Source organism: Ranitomeya imitator, chromosome 6 (assembly GCF_032444005.1).
Source record: "Ranitomeya imitator isolate aRanImi1 chromosome 6, aRanImi1.pri, whole genome shotgun sequence".
Lineage (NCBI taxonomy): Eukaryota > Metazoa > Chordata > Amphibia > Anura > Dendrobatidae > Ranitomeya > Ranitomeya imitator.
The window spans coordinates 123,108,428-123,128,576 of NC_091287.1; the positions used below are offsets into that span (position 1 = coordinate 123,108,428).

General features: G+C 43.7%; 1 protein-coding gene across 1 annotated transcript in view; it reads left to right on the top strand.

The window, feature by feature from the left end:
* Positions 1–2,383: 2,383 nt before the first annotated feature.
* Positions 2,384–20,149, top strand: part of POMGNT2 (protein O-linked mannose N-acetylglucosaminyltransferase 2 (beta 1,4-)) — a 48,462-nt gene continuing 30,696 nt past the window's right edge. The window contains exon 1 of the mRNA XM_069730044.1: positions 2,384–2,772. The gene's annotated coding sequence lies outside the window, so the exon portion shown is untranslated. The remainder of the gene's footprint in view (positions 2,773–20,149) is intronic.

Sequence of the window (20,149 nt, forward strand, 5' to 3'; positions counted from 1 at the left end):
TTGTATTGGGGCTGCTACAGATGCAGCGCTGGGTGGTTTGGCTCCTGCAGTGGTACAAAGGATTGGTTGGTGGGAGTCTGGCCGTTATCGGAGTTATGTTAGGCCTTGAGAGGTGTCGGCTCATAGTTGACTCATGTGTCTTTTCTGTGCAAGTTTTTAAGCTGTTAAGGTACCTTCACACATAACGATATTGTTAACGATATCGTTGCTTTTTGTGACGTAGCAACGATATCGTTAATAAAATCGTTATGTGTGACAGCGACCAACGATCAGGCTCCTGCTGGGAGATCGTTGGTCGCTGAAGAAAGTCCAGAACTTTATTTCGTCGCTGGATCTCCCGTGGACATCGCTGGATCGGCGTGTGTGACACCGATCCAGCGATGTCTTCACTGGTAACCAGGGTAAACATCGGGTAACTAAGCGCAGGGCCGCGCTTAGTTACCCGATGTTTACCCTGGTTACCTTCCTAAAAGTAAAAAAAACAAACACTACATACTTACCTAACGCTGTCTGTCCCCGGCGCTGTGCTCTGCACTCCTCCTGTACTGGCTGTGAGCGTCGGTCAGCCGGAAAGCAGAGCGGTGACGTCACCGCTCTGCTTTCCGGCCGCTGTGCTCACACAGACAGTACAGGAGGAGTGCAGAGCACAGCGCTGGAGGACAGACATCGTTGGTCGCTGGAGAGCAGCTGTGTGACAGCTCTCCAGCGACCAAACAGCGACGCTGCAGCGATCCGGATCGTTGTCGGTATCGCTGCAGCGTCGCTTAATGTGAAGGGGCCTTTAGTATTTTTCAGGTTCGCCCTCGCTTTTGGTTTGGAATGTCGGCCACTCCTACGCTTATTGGGGCGCGAAGCGGGCAGACGTCTGACAGGATGGAAGACAGCTCGATTTTTTCCAGGGACGTGGCCGTTCTCAGATGGCTGGGTTTTCGGGGCTTGGGCTGGAACAGGGTTATGCAGGAGGTGCATAACGGAGTTCGTTTCGACAGGCCGCCTGATATCTTGGTGTTGCATGTTGGGGGAAACGACTTGGGAGTTCACCCTTGTCGTGAGTTGATTAGAGACATCAAGCTTGATTTACTTAGATTATGGGCTTCTTTTCGGGAGATGTCTATAGCGTGGTCAGTGTTTGTTCCGTGGAAATCTTGGAGGCATGCTAGGTCGGTGGACACGGTTAATAAGGCTCGCATTAAAGTGAATTGGGCTGTGTCTGGTTTTGTGGTTAGAAATGGGGGCCTGGCAGTTCGTCATTTTGAGGTGGAACGTGGAAGTGACGAATTTCTTCTGGGCGATGGTGTCCATCTGAACGCCGTGGGCAGTGTTTGTGGGCCCTGGGGCTTCAGACTGGAATTGAGCGAGCCATAGCGGTTAAGGGTGGTGGGGTCTCGGGTACTTAAGGGGGTCAAGTACTCTCGTTGTGGTGGTGGGAGGGGTCCTTGGAGCTGGTGCTAAATTGGCCTGGGGGATCCATCGGGATATGGATTCTTCAGTTGGTATAAGTTTTGGTTTCGGGTCTGGTGGTTTGGGGGAATCTTGGCAACAGTGGGCCAGATTCCTAAGTTGGAAGTGGACAATGGTAACCCTATGGAGTATTTTGGTGCTCTCGAGCCTGTGGGGTAACGGCTGAGAGTAAACTATTTGTTGGTTTTCTGTCCACTAGTTTATCCTATGGTTAACACCAGATTTTTAGCTTCAAGGACCCCTCCTGTTATGTGTTTTGTTTATTTATAATAAAGGGTGCCGTGGCCAATTATATCCAATTTGGGAGTTATGTCGTTATTTTGGGTTGGAGGAGAGGGTCAGAGACCCATGAGAGGGTGTTTACTACCTGGGTATCGACAATACCAATGTCATGTGTGCAACCTGTAAAGCACTGCGGAATATGTTAGCGCTATATAAAAAATAAAGATTATTATTATTAAGTATTCTGTTCAGCGTTTGATCGGAGTACGGTCGGAGTGTCATCTAATTTTCTTGTACGTGGAGAAATTTTAAAAACTTTCTCCACCTTCTCCTTTTTGACATCCGAGTGCGGTCCGATTTTTTTCACAGACCCTTTTACTTGCATTGCTGATTTTGAGCACTCCCAGGCATATTTGCATAGTGCTTTTATGCTTGTTTTCTCAAGACTGGCACATTAGATGTCTACAAAAAAGGTATCATTTTTATTGCGGTGCAAAAACCTATATAGCCATATCATTGATTACTTCTATTAGCAAAAATATGCCAATATATTGCCTTTAATTGTAGATTTCCCATACCGGATTTCCACCTTTCCCACTGTCAATAGTATATTTGTAAAGAGAAGGTTAAGAGACGTCTGTTGTCGCCTGCTCTATCCTTCCTGTGTCTCTTTGCCTTTCCTTGTTCCTTGGGGATTTTCAGGAGCAATGCAGCAAATCATCTTTCATGGACGGATGACCTCAGGGAAGCTAACAAATTGAGGTGAGCTAGCCAGAGCTGTAAGATGCGAGTACAGACAGAGCATGCTCAGAACTGGAGAAGGGTGCTAGAGCTGCAAATGACAGCTCAGTGTGCAGATGGTGCACTGAGCACAGATATTACCATATGAATGGAAAAGGCTTGCTGAGATCTTTTTATGATTCTTCAATCACACTTAAAGCAATAGGATCGCCCGTCATCCATTTTTCAAGCAAAGGACAGTCAGGAGGACCGCGCTTTCTACCCTGTCCTCGGTGATCTTCCATCCTCGAAAGCCTCAGGACCTCAAGCCTGCAGCTACACCTGAGCCCTACACAGTATGTTCTCATGGTGAGTATGGATGACATTGATGACATATATATATATATATATATATATATATATATATATATATATATATATGTGTGTAATTAAGATTGCTAGATAAATTATAATATTCCTGATGTCACATAGTACAGCACATAATATACCCCGTGCATATCTATATATGAATCACTGCACAATGCTGGAACCCTCTAATTGATTAGCATTGGAGGTGGCATCCAAGCAATTAGCAGTAATGTAAATGCATGACTGTATAGACTAAATACATATACTGTGTATAAAGACCAATGAACTTTTAGAAACGCATCTCTGCAATTACCACAAAAGTGACCTTGTACCATTCGTATGTAATAAAGTACACATTATTTTGGAATTTATGGGGAATGTACAGTACCTGTCAAAAGTTTGGACACACTTGTTCATGCAGTGTTTTAAATTGTTCCTATTGGAATGTGCACATTGTAGATTCAGATTGAAGGCAGTAAAGACAAGAAGCAACAAATATGGAAACAAGGAGTAAAGAAACGTGGGAAACAAAACAAAGTATGTGTTGAACCTTAGATTTCTCAAAGTACCCCCCTTTACTCTGATGATAGTTTTACATATCTTTGGATTTCTGTTAAGTAGATGTACCTGATGTAGTCACCTGAAGTAGTCACCTGAAATGGCTTTCAGTCTTGAAGGAGCACCAACACAGGCACTGAGCAATTGTTGGCTGCTTTGCCTTCTCTTTGTCAACAACTCATTCCAATACATCTCACTTGGGTTTAGGCCTGGTGATTGTGGAGGTTATGTCTACTGACCCAGCACCTCATCCAATACCTTTTTAGTCACATAGCCCTTACATTGCCTGGAAATGTGTTGTAGGTCACAGTCCTGTTGTAACACAAATGAAGGTCACACTAAGGGTACCGTCACACAGTGGCATTTTGATCGCTACGACGGCACGATCCGTGACGCTCCAGCATCGTAACAATATCGCTCCAGCGTCGTAAACTACTGTCACACTTTGCAATGTACGACGCTGGAGCGATAATTTCATGACGTATGTGCGATGTAGAAGCCGTTGGTTACTATGCGCACACCGTATACAATATCGTGCACACCTTTGTTACACCATGCGATCATGCCGCCACAGCGGGACACTAGACGACGAAAGAAAGTTTCAAACGATCTGCTATGACGTACGATTCTCAGCGGGGTTCCTGATCGCAGGAGCGTGTCAGACACTGCGAGATCGCTGGAACGTCACGGATATATCGCTGGAACGTCACAAATCGTGCCGTCGTAGCGATCAAAATGCCACTGTGTGACGGTACCCTAAGAGCAAACTAGATGGAATGGCATGTCACCAACAGAATAACCAGCAAAGAACCTCCACACCATCATACCTTCCCTTCGATGCTTTACAGTGGTCCCCACACATATAGAAAACATCCACTCTCTATTTCTGCATCTCACAAAGGCATTGCAGTTGGTACAAAAATTCTACAATTTTGACTGATCAGACCCCAGCATAGATTTCCACTGATCTAATGTCCAGACAAAAGGGCAGGGGAGGCCAGGAAGTATGCAGAGCAAGTCCCCGCCCACTCCATACAGGCCCAACCAGAGCGCTGCAAAGGGGGCAGAGTCGCCATGAGGAGGGCGGAGCCGGCTGGGACCATGGGCGCTGGTGGGCCTAAAGCGGCCAAAAGCCGGGGACTTAATTAGCGGCTGCGGTCATTGATGACGGCCGCGACAGCAGGAAACAGCGCAGCACATGCGGCGGTGACAGCTGCGGACGGAAGGTGAGTATATAATACGTGGCTGTGCAATATACTCCATGGGCTGTGCAATATACTCCATGGCCTGTGCTATATACTACGTGGCTGGGCAATATACTCCGTGGGCTGTGCTATATACTACGTGGGCTCTGCACTATACTCCGTGGCCTGTGCTATATACTACGTGGGCTGAGCAATATACTACATCGCTGGGCAATATACTACTTGGCTGGGCAATATACTACATGGCCAGTGTTATATACTACGTGGGCAGTGTTATATACCACGTGGCTGCTATCTACTACGTGGCCAGTGTTAGATACTATGTGGGCAGTGTTATATACCGCATGGCTGCTATATACTATGTGGAATCAATCCATGCACCAGACTGGTTGAAAGGTCAGAGATCACCAAGGCAGGAAAATTTGTAAAAATATATCACTTTATTTATACTTAAATTGACAAAAACAACATATAATTGATGTGCATGTATCAAGGTAAAAATAATATATATAGAAATATATTGCAAAAAGTAAATAGTTAATAAAATATAAAAAATAAATATATAGAAGACCAATTTGCATACAGTGGATATGGTATATATCACAAATCCATATATAAAAGTTAAAAAACCTGAAAAAATTTTTTAAAAAGGGAAGCATAATTTCTAGCATGTGTTAGTAAAGCACCAACCAGTATGTGCAGAATGTGTAGCAACTTGAAAACATATACTGATGTAAAATAATCAATTTTACATCATACTATGCCAGTAGAGGTAGTAAATAAGGTGCAAGTGCAATATGTGCAAAAATGTGAAGCAAATTAAAACTATGTTAGTGTGAAAATCAATCAATTTACGCCATACTATGCCAGTAGATATATACAAAAGAAGGAAGGGTAATAAATAATGTGCAAGTGCAAACCTAATTCATATATAAAAAAGTAACATGTGCTTACAATTTCCAAATTGCACAGGGTGCAAATGCTGGTATAAGGTGCTAATGCTAGATGAATATATGTGAATGCTCCTAAGAGTAATTTAAAAGTGGTGACTATACCTTTAAGTGCCGCTGGCCTTGATAGCACGCACCCCGACGCGCGTTTCGGAATGGAGATTCCTTCGTGAGGGGGTGTTAAATATGGCAACAAAGTGGGTTTTTATATACTAGTATATTTAAAAAGAGGAACCAATAGTACTGACCGGCAGTGTAAGCGGCGCATGCACAGCCGCCCAACCCGGAAGCCAACCCCCCAGCGTCAGGTGATCAGAACCACGGGATGTGTCCCCAGCGTTATCAAGGCCACACAGACGCCGAAGTACTGACCACCGAGCGCCGGCCCCGCATGCGCACCACCCAGGATAACCTATGAGCAGGGATGAAGACAATACAAATGAAGAGATATATGTTAACCCAAAAAAATGAGTGTATGTATATAAAGTAAGGGGATAAATGTGTGCAAAGAAAGGGGATGAGAACGTAATAATTGCAAGCGATAAAGTACACGGGTAGCACGGTGGCGCAGTGGTTAGCACAGCAGCCTTGCAGCGCTGGAGTCCTGGGTTCAAATCCCACCAAGGACAACATCTGCAAAGAGTTTGTATGTTCTCTCCGTGTTTGCGTGGGTTTCCTCCGGGCACTCCGGTTTCCTCCCACATTCGAAAGACATACTGATAGGGAATTTAGATTGTGAGCCCCAACAGGGACAGTGATGATAAGGTGTGCAATCCGTAAAGCGCTGCGGAATATGTTAGCGCTATATAAAAATAAAGATTATTATTATTATATTATTACAACGTAAGTTATATAGAAATTAATAAAGAATATACAATATATGTGTGGTTCATGTTTGCTTAATTTGCATATACAATGAAATCAAGCAAAAGGTGAAAAACAACAAAAATGCAAAGAAAGAAAATAAGGGGAAAAATAATAAAAATAATAATAATAATAATAATAATAATAAAGAATATATAAGGGGACGATTAGGGAATTAATTAAAAATATATATAGGTCATAACAATAATAGCAATAATTATTATTTTTCTTAAACAATCATTTTTAAAGGAATTTTTATGATGGTATTGCACTTCTTGTCTGTAGGATGACCTCCGGAATTGCAGGATAAAATGACCATTCACACACAGCAACAAAAGGGACACGTCCAAAAGAGCAACGGAACACGGTAAGTCTTGCTCAGTCCATCATAAGGATATATTATGATATAAGCTCCTGGGGAAAGTGTCAAAATAAATAATTAAAAACAAGAATAAAAATATAAATATATATAACTATATATACAGTGGGGCAAAAAAGTATTTAGTCAGTCAGCAATAGTGCAAGTTCCACCACTTAAAAAGATGAGAGGCGTCTGTAATTTACATCATAGGTAGACCTCAACTATGGGAGACAAACTGAGAAAAAAAAATCCAGAAAATCACATTGTCTGTTTTTTTAACATTTTATTTGCATATTATGGTGGAAAATAAGTATTTGGTCAGAAACAAAATTTCATCTCAATACTTTGTAATATATCCTTTGTTGGCAGTGACAGAGGTCAAACGTTTTCTGTAAGTCTTCACAAGGTTGCCACACACTGTTGTTGGTATGTTGGCCCATTCCTCCATGCAGATCTCCTCTAGAGCAGTGATGTTTTTGGCTTTTCGCTTGGCAACACGGACTTTCAACTCCCTCCAAAGGTTTTCTATAGGGTTGAGATCTGGAGACTGGCTAGGCCACTCCAGGACCTTGAAATGCTTCTTACGAAGCCACTCCTTCGTTGCCCTGGCGGTGTGCTTTGGATCATTGTCATGTTGAAAGACCCAGCCACATTTCATCTTCAATGCCCTTGCTGATGGAAGGAGGTTTGCACTCAAAATCTCACAATACATGGCCCCATTCATTCTTTCATGTATCCGGATCAGTCGTCCTGGCCCCTTTGCAGAGAAACAGCCCCAAAGCATGATGTTTTTACCACCATGCTTTACAGTAGGTATGGTGTTTGATGGATGCAACTCAGTATTCTTTTTCCTCCAAACACGACAAGTTGTGTTTCTACCAAAAAGTTCCAGTTTGGTTTCATCAGACCATAGGACATTCTCCCAAAACTCCTCTGGATCATCCAAATGCTCTCTAGCAAACTTCAGACGGGCCCGGACATGTACTGGCTTAAGCAGTGGGACACGTCTGGCACTGCAGGATCTGAGTCCATGGTGGCGTAGTGTGTTACTTATTGTAGGCCTTGTTACATTGGTCCCAGCTCTCTGCAGTTCATTCACTAGGTCCCCCCGCGTGGTTCTGGGATTTTTGCTCACCGTTCTTGTGATCATTCTGACCCCACGGGGTGGGATTTTGCGTGGAGCCCCAGATCGAGGGAGATTATCAGTGGTCTTGTATGTCTTCCATTTTCTAATTATTGCTCCCACTGTTGATTTCTTCACTCCAAGCTGGTTGGCTATTGCAGATTCAGTCTTCCCAGCCTGGTGCAGGGCTACAATTTTGTTTCTGGTGTCCTTTGACAGCTCTTTTGTCTTCACCATAGTGGAGTTTGGAGTCAGACTGTTTGAGGGTGTGCACAGGTGTCTTTTTATACTGATAACAAGTTTAAACAGGTGCCATTACTACAGGTAATGAGTGGAGGAAAGAGGAGACTCTTAAAGAAGAAGTTACAGGTCTGTGAGAGCCAGATATCTTGATTGTTTGTTTCTGACCAAATACTTATTTTCCACCATAATATGCAAAAAAAATGATAAAAAAACAGACAATGTGATTTTCTGGATTATTTTTTCTCAGTTTGTCTCCCATAGTTGAGGTCTACCTATGATATAAATTACAGACGCCTCTCATCTTTTTAAGTGGTGGAACTTGCACTATTGCTGACTGACTAAATACTTTTTTGCCCCACTGTACATACACATATGCACACACAATTAAGATACACAAACCTAAAATATAAAAAGAGTATAACTTAAAAGCCAATAATTCAAAGAAAGGGAATAAAACTCAAGTTTTCATTCAGCCCTTTGGGAGAAACAGTATCCAATGTCCATATCCATTTAGTCTCTAGCAAGCGACACTACTCTATCCTCCTCCTCCTGGACCTGTCGGCTGCCTTTGACACAGTGGACCATTCCCTATTATTACAGACCCTCTCATCCCTTGGTATCAAAGACTTGGCCCTATCCTGGATCTCATCATACCTAACTGACCGGACATTCAGCGTCTCCCACTCACACACCACCTCCTCACCTCGCCCTCTATCTGTCGGAGTCCCACAAGGTTCAGTCCTAGGGCCCCTGCTCTTCTCCATTTTCACCTTTGGCCTGGGACAGCTCATAGAATCTCATGGCTTTCAGTATCACCTCTATGCTGATGACACACAGATCTACATCTCTGGACCAGATATCACCTCCCTACTAACCAGAATTCCTCAATGTTTGTCCACTATTTCATCCTTCTTCTCTGCTAGATTTCTGAAACTTAACATGGACAAAACAGAATTCATCATCTTTCCCCCATCTCACGTGACCCCCCCAATGAACCTTTCCATTACAGTAAATGGCTGCCCACTCTCCCCAGTCCCACAAGCTCGCTGCCTCGGGGCAATCCTTGACGCTGATCTCTCCTTCAAACCACATATCCAAGCCCTTTCCACTTCCTGCCGACTTCAACTCAAAAATATTTCACAAATCTGTTCATTCCTCAACCAAGAATCTGCAAAAACCCTAGTCCATGCTCTCATCATCTCTCGCCTTGACTACTGCAACCTCCTGCTCTGTGGCCTCCCCTCTAACACTCTCGCACCCCTCCAATCTATTCTAAACTATGCTGCCCGACTAATCCACCTGTCCCCCCGCTATTCCCCAGCTTCTCCCCTCTGTCAATCCCTTCACTGGCTCCCCATTGCCCAGAGACTCCAGTACAAAACCCTAACCGTACAAACCCATCCACATCCTGTCTCCTCCATACATTTGTGATCTCGTCTCCCGGTACTTACCTGTACGCAACCTCCGATCCTCACAAGATCTCCTTCTCTACTCCCCTCTTATCTCCTATTCCCACAATCGTATACAAGATTTCTCTCGCGCATCTCCCCTACTCTGGAACCCTCTACCACAACACATCAGACTCTCACCTACCATCGAAACCTTCAAAAAGAGCCTGAAGACCCACCTCTTCCGACAAGCCTATAACCTGCAGTAACCACCAATCGACCAAACCACTGCACGACCAGCTCTACCCTCGCCTACTGTATTCTCACCCATCTCTTGTAGATTGTGAGCCTTCACGGGCAGGGTCCTCACTCCTCCTGTACCAGTTATGACTTGTATTGTTTAAGATTATTGTACTTGTTTTTATTATGTATACCCCTCCTTACATGTAAAGCGCCATGGAATAAATGGCGCTATAACAATCTACTATATAATTGTCTAAGGGTCACTTCCGTCTGTCTGTCTGTCTGTCACGGATATTCATTGGTCGCGGCCTCTGTCTGTCATGGAAATCCAAGTCGCTGATTGGTCGCGGCAAAACATGACCAATCAGCGACGGGCACTGTCCGGAAGAAAATGGCCGCTCCTTACTCCCTGCAGTCACTGCCCGGCGCCCGCATACTCCCCTCCGGTCACCGCTCACACAGGGTTAATGCCGGCGGTAACGGACCGCATTATGCCGCGGGTAACGCACTCCGTTACCACCGCTATTAACCCTGTGTGTCCCCAACTTTTTACTATTGATGCTGCCTATGCGGCATCAATAGTAAAAAAATGTAATGTTAAAAATAATTTTTAAAAAACTGCTAAACTCACCCTCCGTAGTCCGCCGAGCCGCTCGCGCCTGCCACCATCTTCCGTTCCCAGCGATGCATTGCAAAATTACCCAGAAGACTGGGTAATTTCGCAATGCATCCTGGAAACGAAAGATGGCGGCAGGCGCGAGCGGCTCAGCGGAGCTTCGGTGGATCCCAGGGGTGAGTATATAACTATTTTTTATTTTAATTATTACAGGGATATGGTGCCCACACTGCTAAATACTGTGTGGGCTGTGCTAGATACCGCGTGGCTCTGTGCGGTATACTACATAGGCAGTGTTATATACTATGTGGGCTGTGTGATATACTCCGTGGGCTGTGCTAGATATTATGTGGCCACTGTTACTGTATATACTGTGTGGGCAGTGTTATATACTACGTGACTGGGCAATATACTACGTGGCTCTGTGCTGTATACTATGTCGCTGTGCAATATACTATGTGGCTCTGCGCTGTATACTACATGGCTCTGTGCTGTATACTACGTCGCTGGGCAATATACTACGTGACTGGGCAATATACTACGTGACTGGGCAATATACTGCGTCGCTGTTCAATATACTACGTGACTGGGCAATATACTACGTGACTGGGCAATATACTATGTCACTGGGCAATATACTACGTGGCTGGGCAATATACTATGTGACTGGGCAATATACTACGTGACTGGACAATATACTATGTAGCTGGGCAATATGCTACGTGACTGGGCAATATACTACGTGGGCTATGCAATATACTACGTGGACATGCATATTCTAGAATACCCGATGCACTTGAATCGGGCCACCATCTAGTAAATAATAATAATAATAGTTTGGCCAAAGGTATGCGGATTCTTCCTCCTCTTTCATTTGGTTCCACTATATCTATCCCGCATACCTTTAAGAGTGGTGCATTGCAATTATGATGTATTTTAAAATTTCTAGGTATGGTTTTGAGTAGCGACACATTCTTTATATCCCTTGCCGCTTGTATACCCAGTACATGTTCTCGGATTCGAACTTTAAGCTGGCGAGTAGTCATCCCCACATAAATAAGAGAACAAGGACAGCTAGCATAATAAATGACTGCTTTAGAATTGCAAGTGATGCAATGTTTGATTTTTATAAGTTGAAGTTCTCTTAGCATTAGTGAATGTTTGAGTTCTTTGGATATTAGGGCATGCTACACGTTTACCACAAGGTTTACAACCAAGTGGAGGATATGATGTGGGTAAAAAGGAGGGAATAGGATCAATAACATAATGGCTCTTAACAAGAATGTCACCCAAATTCCGTGATCTCCTGTAGGTAATATTAGGGTGATCTCCAATATACTGTTTCAATATTGGATCAGTTTGTAGAATAGACCAAGATTTTGCAAGGTAATGGCACATTAGATCAGTATGACCATGATGTTGGGTAATATACCTTACAGGTTGTTTAGGGGCTATAGATTGTGTAGTATACAGGGCTTTATGACGTGTGGTATGTCTTGCACGATTATAAGCCTTCTTGATTGAGCGGCGGCTGTAGCCCCGATCAAGAAACCTCTCCTTTAAATCCTCGGATTGTTTTTTAAAATCCTCCTCATTTGAGCACACTCTACGTAAACACAGGAATTAACCTATGGGGATGGAATGTATCATGGATGGGGGATGAGACGATGTTGCTTGTAAAAACGAATTGACCGTTGTCGGTTTACGATATAAGTCGGTCTGTAAATAATTATCCATTCCCCTTCTTATGTGTACATCAGAAAATTCAATCTGATTTGCGTCACATTTGTATGTTAGGTGAATATTGCAGGAATTTTGATTGAGTTGAGATATGAAAGTATTAAGGGATAATATAGATCCCTGCAACATAAAGAAAATGTCATCAATGAACCGTACCCAAAAGAGGACACGGTCCATTGATGGCAACTGCTCAGACATGAAGAGGTCCCTCTCCCACAGCTCCAGGAAAAGATTTGCATACGCCGGTGCAAATGAAGCACCCATTGCGGTGCCCTGGAGCTGTAGGTAGAAGGACCCCCTGAACATAAAGTAGTTGTGTGACAAAGAGAATTGTAACAGTCCAAGAACTAATTCACACATATCTCTGGGCGTTGAAGAAGTACTCAGAAAAACTGTACAGCCTGAATTCCATCACTATTGCGTATGTTAGTGTAAAGTGATTCTACATCACAGGAAACCAAAAGGGTATCACTGTCAATATAGAGGCCATCAATTTTCTTGAAAAATTCATTAGTGTCTTTTATGAATGACGGTAATTCTTCCACTAAAGGCTATAATCTGGAATCAATAAATTTATTGATGTTTTCAAGATAATTCCCACATCCAGAAATGATAGGTCTCCCCGGCGGTGTAGTCAAATTTTTATGGATTTTGGGCAATAAATAGAATGTAGGTGCTGCAGGTTCAATAATCTGGAGGACTGTAAATAAATCTTTAGTAATAATTCCCTTATCATTGGCTTCCCTAAGAATGTTTAGGAGTTCACCACGGAATTTTTCAAGCGGATTGAAGGTTAATTTTTTATAACAAATATTGTTTTTTAATTGCCTAAAGACTTCAGCCTCATACATACGTTTGGGCCAGATCACTATATTTCCACCCTTGTCAGCCGGTTTAAAACTACATCACGCATCCCTTGTAGTCTATTCAGACAATTTTGCTCTTTTTTATTTAAATTTGTTACCTTAGGATAGCGTGGCATTCTGTCAAAGTCTTTACTCACAGTTCTGACAAAAACATCAAGAGTAGGACAAGATGACAAGGGTGGAAATTTATGTGAGCGTGGTTGAATGGAGTCCGGAATCTTACCTCCCTCATGTTCATTATGTTCTTGAGCCAGTGTCTCCAAAGCATTCAATGCCTCCTATTACGCCTCTGTGGGAAACAGTCGAAAAGTATCCTCATTATGAAAATGACGTTTATAGAATAGCTTCCTTGCGATTAAATGTAAGTCTTTTATGGCAATACATTTATCAAAATTGGCTGTAGGGCAAAACATCAAGCCCTTATGTAAAACATCAATCTCAATTTGTGAAAAGTTATGGGAACTTAGGTTAATGACCTTATTATTACTTCTGTTGTTTTCGGAGAGTATCCGAAATTGCATTTCGCAGGTACGTATCGGGGCTCCCGCTTACGTTTAGGAGTGGACACAGTTGAGATTGAAGTAGAGGCAGAAGAGGAGGCACATGACATATCACAGTTGGTTATGTTAGATGACACTGACACAGTACGCTCACGGTCATTCTCTTTGGGTTTCTTGATCGGGGCTACAGCCGCCGCTCAATCAAGAAGGCTTATAATCGTGCAAGACATACCACACGTCATCAAGCCCTGTATACTGCAAAATCTATAGCCCCTAAACAACCTGTAAGGTATATTACCCAACATCATGGTCATACTGATCTTGCAAAATCTTGGTCTATTCTACAAACTGATCCAATATTGAAACAGTATATCGGAGATCACCCTAATATTACCTAGAGGAGATCACGGAATTTGGGTGACATTCTTGTTAAGAGCCATTATGTTAGTGATCCTATTCCCTCCTTTTTACCCACATCATATCCTCCACTTGGTTGTAAACATTGTGGTAAATGTGTAGCATGCCCTAATATCCAAAGAACTCAAACATTCACTAATGCTAAGAGAACTTCAACTCATAAAATCAAACATTGCATCACTTGCAATTCTAAAGCAGTCATTTATGCTAGCTGTCCTTGTTCTCTTATTTATGTGGGGATGACTACTCGCCAGCTTAAAATTCGAATCTGAGAACATGTACTGAGTATACAAGCTGCAAGGGATATAGAGGATGTGTCGCTACTCAAAACCATACCTAGAAATTTTAAAATACATCATAATTGCAATGCACCACTCTTAAAGGTATGCGGGATAGATATGGTGGAACCAAATGAAAGGGGAGGAAGAATCAGCATACCTTTGGCCAAACTAGAGACTAAATGGATATTGACATTGGATACTGTTTCTCCCAAAGGGCTGAATGAAAACTTGAGTTTTATTCCATTTCTTTGAATTATTGGCTTTTAAGTTATACTCTTTTGGCGTTTTTATATTTTAGGTTTGTGTATCTTAATTGTGTGTGCATATGTGTATGTATATATAGTTATATATATTGTGGTGCAGTGACCAATGTTGCAGCCAGGGGGCGCTGCATCTGCACTTCAAGGTGCACTTGGAGACATAATTGTGATGAAACAGTGACTGGTCATGTGATTGATGGCCGATATGTGTCGCAGAGGGAGTCTGCGTGGTAAGTCTGATGTAATGTGCTTATTCTGGGACCTGTACTCCCTCAACAGTTGGTGCAGTGTTGTATAATAGGCAAGGGTGACTTACTAGGCTAGTTGTGTGAGATGGTCGGGACAAACTAGCCACACATCCACACTCCCACCCAGGGGTGTGGTTTCAGGGTATATAATGTGACCAGGGTGTGGGTCACATGTGTGGTCTGAAGGTCCTAAAGTATGTGTTGGATTTCCTGGGAGGAGGAATCCTGAATAGCACATGGTGGGACTTTGCTACTGGTGGCCTGGGTATTGGACGGTCCCAGCTGGGGATGGACGTCCTGAATAGTACCCGGACTAGCCACCTGTGTGATCCTGTGTAACCTGGGTGTTGGGAGGTCCTGGGAGTAGGACCGGATCCATGAATAGCACGAGGTGAGGACCGGGATTTGCAGAGCCAGTGACAGCTACTGTGTGGGGAAGCTACAGTCCTTCGGTGGCTCTGGACTGACTAATGTGTGCCGGCCAGGCAAGTTGGTGATCCCCGTGAGGCAGCTTACCCAGAGGAGTGGACTGACAAGCAGTCAGCAGGTGGAGCAGGAGCTCCCATCAGGTACTATACAGACTGTTGGTGCTTGTGATGTTCTATGAACTGTGTAACACAATGGACTCTACGTTATGTGGTTTATGATGTGTAATAAACCAAATAAGACTGATATGTGTGAGATATCGTGCCTGAAGTGTTTATCCTGCTGCCAAGCGAGTGTTCCCCAACACACTCAGGTAGCGTATCCCTACAATATATATTTATATATATATATATATATATATATTTATATTTTTTATTCTTGTTTTTATTTATTTTGACACTTTCCTCAGGAGGTTATATCATAATATATCCTTATAACGGACTGGGCGAGACTTACCGTGTTCCATTGCTCTTTTGGACGTGTCCCTTTTGTTGCTGTGTGTGAATGGTCATTTTATCCTGCATTTCCGGAGGTCATCCTACAGACAAGAAGTGCAATACCATCATAAAAATTCCTTTAAAAATGATTGTTTAAGAAAAATAATAATTATTGCTATTATTGTGATGACCTATATATATTTTTAATTAATTCCCTAATCGTCCCCTTATATATTCTTTATTATTATTATTCTATTATTATTTTCTTTCTTTGTATTTTTGTTGTTTTTCACCTTTTGCTTGATTTTATTGTATATGCAAATTAAGCGAATATGAACCACACATATATTGTATATTTTTTATTCATTTCTATATAACTTGCACTGTACTTTATCGCTTGCAATTATTACGTTCTCACCCCCTTTCTTTGCACACATTTATCCCCTTACTTTTTATACATACACTCACTTTTTGGGTTAACATATATCTCTGCATTTGTATTGTCTTCATCCCTGCTCATAGCTGATCCTGGGTGGTGCGCATGCGGGGCCAGCGCTCGGTGGTCAGTGCTTCGGCGTCTGTGTGGCCTTGGTAACGCTGGGGACACATCCCGTGGTTCAGGTCACCTGACGCTGGGGGGTTGGCTTCCGGGTTGGGCGGCTGCGCATGCGCCACTTACACCGCAGGTCAGTACTATCGGTGCCTCTTTTCGAATATACCAGTATATAAAAACCCACTTTGTTGCCATATTTAACATCCCCTGACGAAGGAATCTCCATTCCGAAACGCACGTCGGGGTGCGTGCTATCAAGGCCAGCGGCACGTAAAGGTATAGTAACCACTTTTAAATTACTCTTAGGAGCATCTATAATATAACGCTGGGAGCGTCACTCTGTCCGAAGCCTTTATAGACTGCGCAGGCACTTCATGCCACAGCAATATGTTACTTACGCCATTGCTTTCCGCCCATTTTCTTCGTCCTCCTGCTGCCGGAATCGGCGCAGGTGTGTCTTCAAGAAAATGGCGCCAGAAAGCGCGGACTGCGCAGGCGCCGATTCCGGCAGCAGGAGGACGAAGAAAATGGGCGGAAAGGAATGGCGTAAGTAGCAAATTGCGTGGCATGAAGCTGTGGCACTTCATGCCACAGCAATTTGTTACTTACGCCACCTGACACAAACCCGTGCCTGTCGCTAAGCTTGCCTAACGCCCTATGTGGGTCCTTCCACCCACCATCACATGCCTTGTCCCTGACTGTCTCCTCTATGTACTCTGGCTAGTGCACTGACCAGCATGGATGCTAGCCTCACCACTGCAGATGGTAGCACACGGGAAGAGACGCACTGCAGTGTCTTCAAGAAAATGGCGCCGGAAAGCGCGGACTGCGCAGGCGCCGTTTCCGCCAGCAGGAGGACCAAGAAAATGGTGGCGGAAAGGAATCAGGTGGCGCAAGTAACAAATTGCTGTGGCATGAGGCTGTGGCACTTCATGCCACAGCTATTTGTTACTTACGCCACCTGATACGGGGCATATACTATGGAGCATCTTATGGAGCAGCGTATGGGGCATATGGATGGGAGCAGTAAATTAAAGAACATGACAGAATAGGGCAGCACATGACAGAACGGGGGTGCAGGATGGCAGCAGCACATGACAGAACGGGGGTGCGGGATGGAAGCAGCACATGACAGAACGGGGGCGCAGGATGGGAGCAGCATATGACAGAACGAGGGCGCAGGATGGGAGCAGCACATGACAGAACGGGGGCGCAGGATGGGAGCAGCACATGACAGAACGGGAGCGCAGGATGGGAGCAGCACATGACAGAACGGGGGCGCAGGATGGGAGCAGCACATGACAGATCGGGGGTGCAGGATGGAAGCAGCACATGACAGAACGGGAGCGCAGGATGGGAGCAGCACATGACAGAACGGGGGCGCAGGATGGGAGCAGCACATGACAGAACGGGGGTGCAGGATGGGAGCAGCACATGACAGAATGGGGGCGCAGGATGGGAGCAGCACATGACAGAACGGGGGCGCAGGATGGGAGCAGCAAATGACAGAATGGGGGCGCAGGATGGGAGCAGCACATGACAGAACGGGGGCGCAGGATGGGAGCAGCACATGACAGAATGGGGCGTAGGATGGGTGCAGCACATGACAGGATGGAGCAGCACATGACAGGATGGGGACGCAGGATGGAGCAGCACATGACAGGATGGGGACGCAGGATGGAGCAGCACATGACAGGATGGGGACGCAGGATGGAGCAGCACATACCAGGATGGAGACCATATACCAATATAAATGCCACCCGGGCGTAGAACGGGTTCAATAGCTAGTTCACATATATTCATCTAGCATTAGCACCTTATACCAGCATTTGCACCCTGTGCATTTTGGAAATTGTAATCACGTTACTTTTTTATATATGAATTAGGTTTGCACTTGCACCTTATTTATTACCCTTCCTTCTTTTGTATATATCTACTGGCATAGTATGGCGTAAATTGAATGATTTTCACACTAACATAGTTTTAATTTGCTTCACATTTTTGCACATATTGCAGTTGCACCTTATTTACTACCTCTACTGGCATAGTATGATGTAAAATTGATTATTTTACATCAGTATATGTTTTCAAGTTGCTACACATTCTGCACATACTGTTGGTGCTTTTCTAACACATGCTAGAAATTATGCTTCCCTTTTTAAAAAAAAAATGTTCAGGTTTTTTAACTTTTATATATGGATTTGTGATATATAGGGCTGCAACCCTCAGATGTCAGAATTAGCAAGGCTGGTTATCAAGACAAGAGGGGTCCCCACTCCAATTTTTTTTATTTAAATAAATAATATTAAAATCCCCACTATTTCTTGACAACCAGCCTTGCTAAAGTAGACATATGGGGGCTGGTATTCTCAGGCTGAAAAGTGGCCATGGATGTTGGTCCCCCCAGCCTAAAAATAGGTGCTCTCAGCTGCCCAGAAAAGGCACAAGGCACATCTTTTAGGTGCACCAGTTCTGGCGCTTTGCCCAGCTCTTCCCACTTGCCCTATTGCGGTGGCAAGTGGGGTTCATATTTGTGGGGTTGATGTCACCACTGCATTGTTGGGTGACATCCAGCCCACGAATTAGTAATGGAGAGGCGTCTACAAGACACCTATCTATTACTAATCCTATAGTTATATAGTAAATAAAGACACAGCCAGAATAAAGTCCTTTATTTGAAATAAAACACACTTTTTAATTTTTATTTAAAACAACAAACACAGTTATACTCACCTAGCGCCCATTCCATTGAATCACTTGTCTCCTGCAATAAAACAATAAAAAACAACCATATCCCTCACCTCTCCTACATTATGTCCTACGCCGTAATTTATGTCTGTGGATTAACAGTTTTCAACCTGGATGGTGCAAAGGTGCGACCAATGAACTGCGGTGACCTTGGTGAGATCACCGCTAGCATAGTGTACCTGGAGGATTTCACTGCGATGAATTTGAACTGAGTGCAGCCATTCTCACACAATCAGAGCTTTTACATTAAGAATGAAACCAGGCTCTGTATGTAAAATGTCTATACACAGTGAGCTGCCTATCACAGGAGGGGGCGTATTGGACTGGCATGTACCTGCTTCTGTGTTAGAGCAATGATAAGCTCCTGGTGATAAAACAATCATTGCAAGCAAACAAAAGGACAGAGCTTGATAAGAGAGGCATCCCTGACATCTGTGTTTTAACCCCTACCTCATGCTGACTTTGGATTGCAGTTGTCTCATTTATCATTTAGATCTAGTACTATTAGATGATGTGAGAACTGTGGGCATACTGCATATTAGATCACACAGCAGGGAATGCAATGTGAACACTTGTTTAAGAGGTGAACCTAGGTTTCAGTCCCAGGAGTAAAGGCCTGTAGGTCTTGACTGAATATAGATTCATGAGAAATATGTTTGTTTTTTGTTTTTTTAAATTACAGTGAGTCCTAAATGGCATGAGAATTCATTGCTGGATGTTTAGTGGTAGAGATTCATGACACTGAATTAAAGATCACTCACCCGTTAAAGCCAGTCTGTCACATTTAAAGGCAATGTGTCATCACATAATTCAACAATTAAAGAAATGTAAAGTATTAATGTTTTAACTGGGGACTGTACATGATGGCATTAGCTACATAGCTCTGCTATGTCAGTGTAAAGCCTTCAGTTGTCTGTAATGCAAGGACCTGTGAATGAGGTTCCAGTGACATAACAGCGGCGATGAGCACGTCGGCAGTTTTGCATTGTATTACTAATACCAGGCTACCATGCTGTTCTTACCGCATGGAGAAGTCTCCACCGTACGCAGTGTTCTCACTGCTCAGAGGATCATAGAAACACACATTTTCTCACCTGTCAGTGTTCTGTTAAAGAAGCAGTCTCATCAAAATTTGTATCCTCTTAATAACAGGAAGATCGTGACGACAGGCAAGGGGGTCTTCAGCAGACCCCCAACTGTCATGACAACCCATCAGTGCCCCCGCGATCACGTAGTGGCAGCTCTGGGTCTGCTGAAGTTTAAATGTTTTTTCCTTTTGGTCCAGCAAGAGTTATTGTCAGTCTCTTGCTGGAAGTTGTCTTATAGGCTGGTCAGCTGATGCTGGTTGGT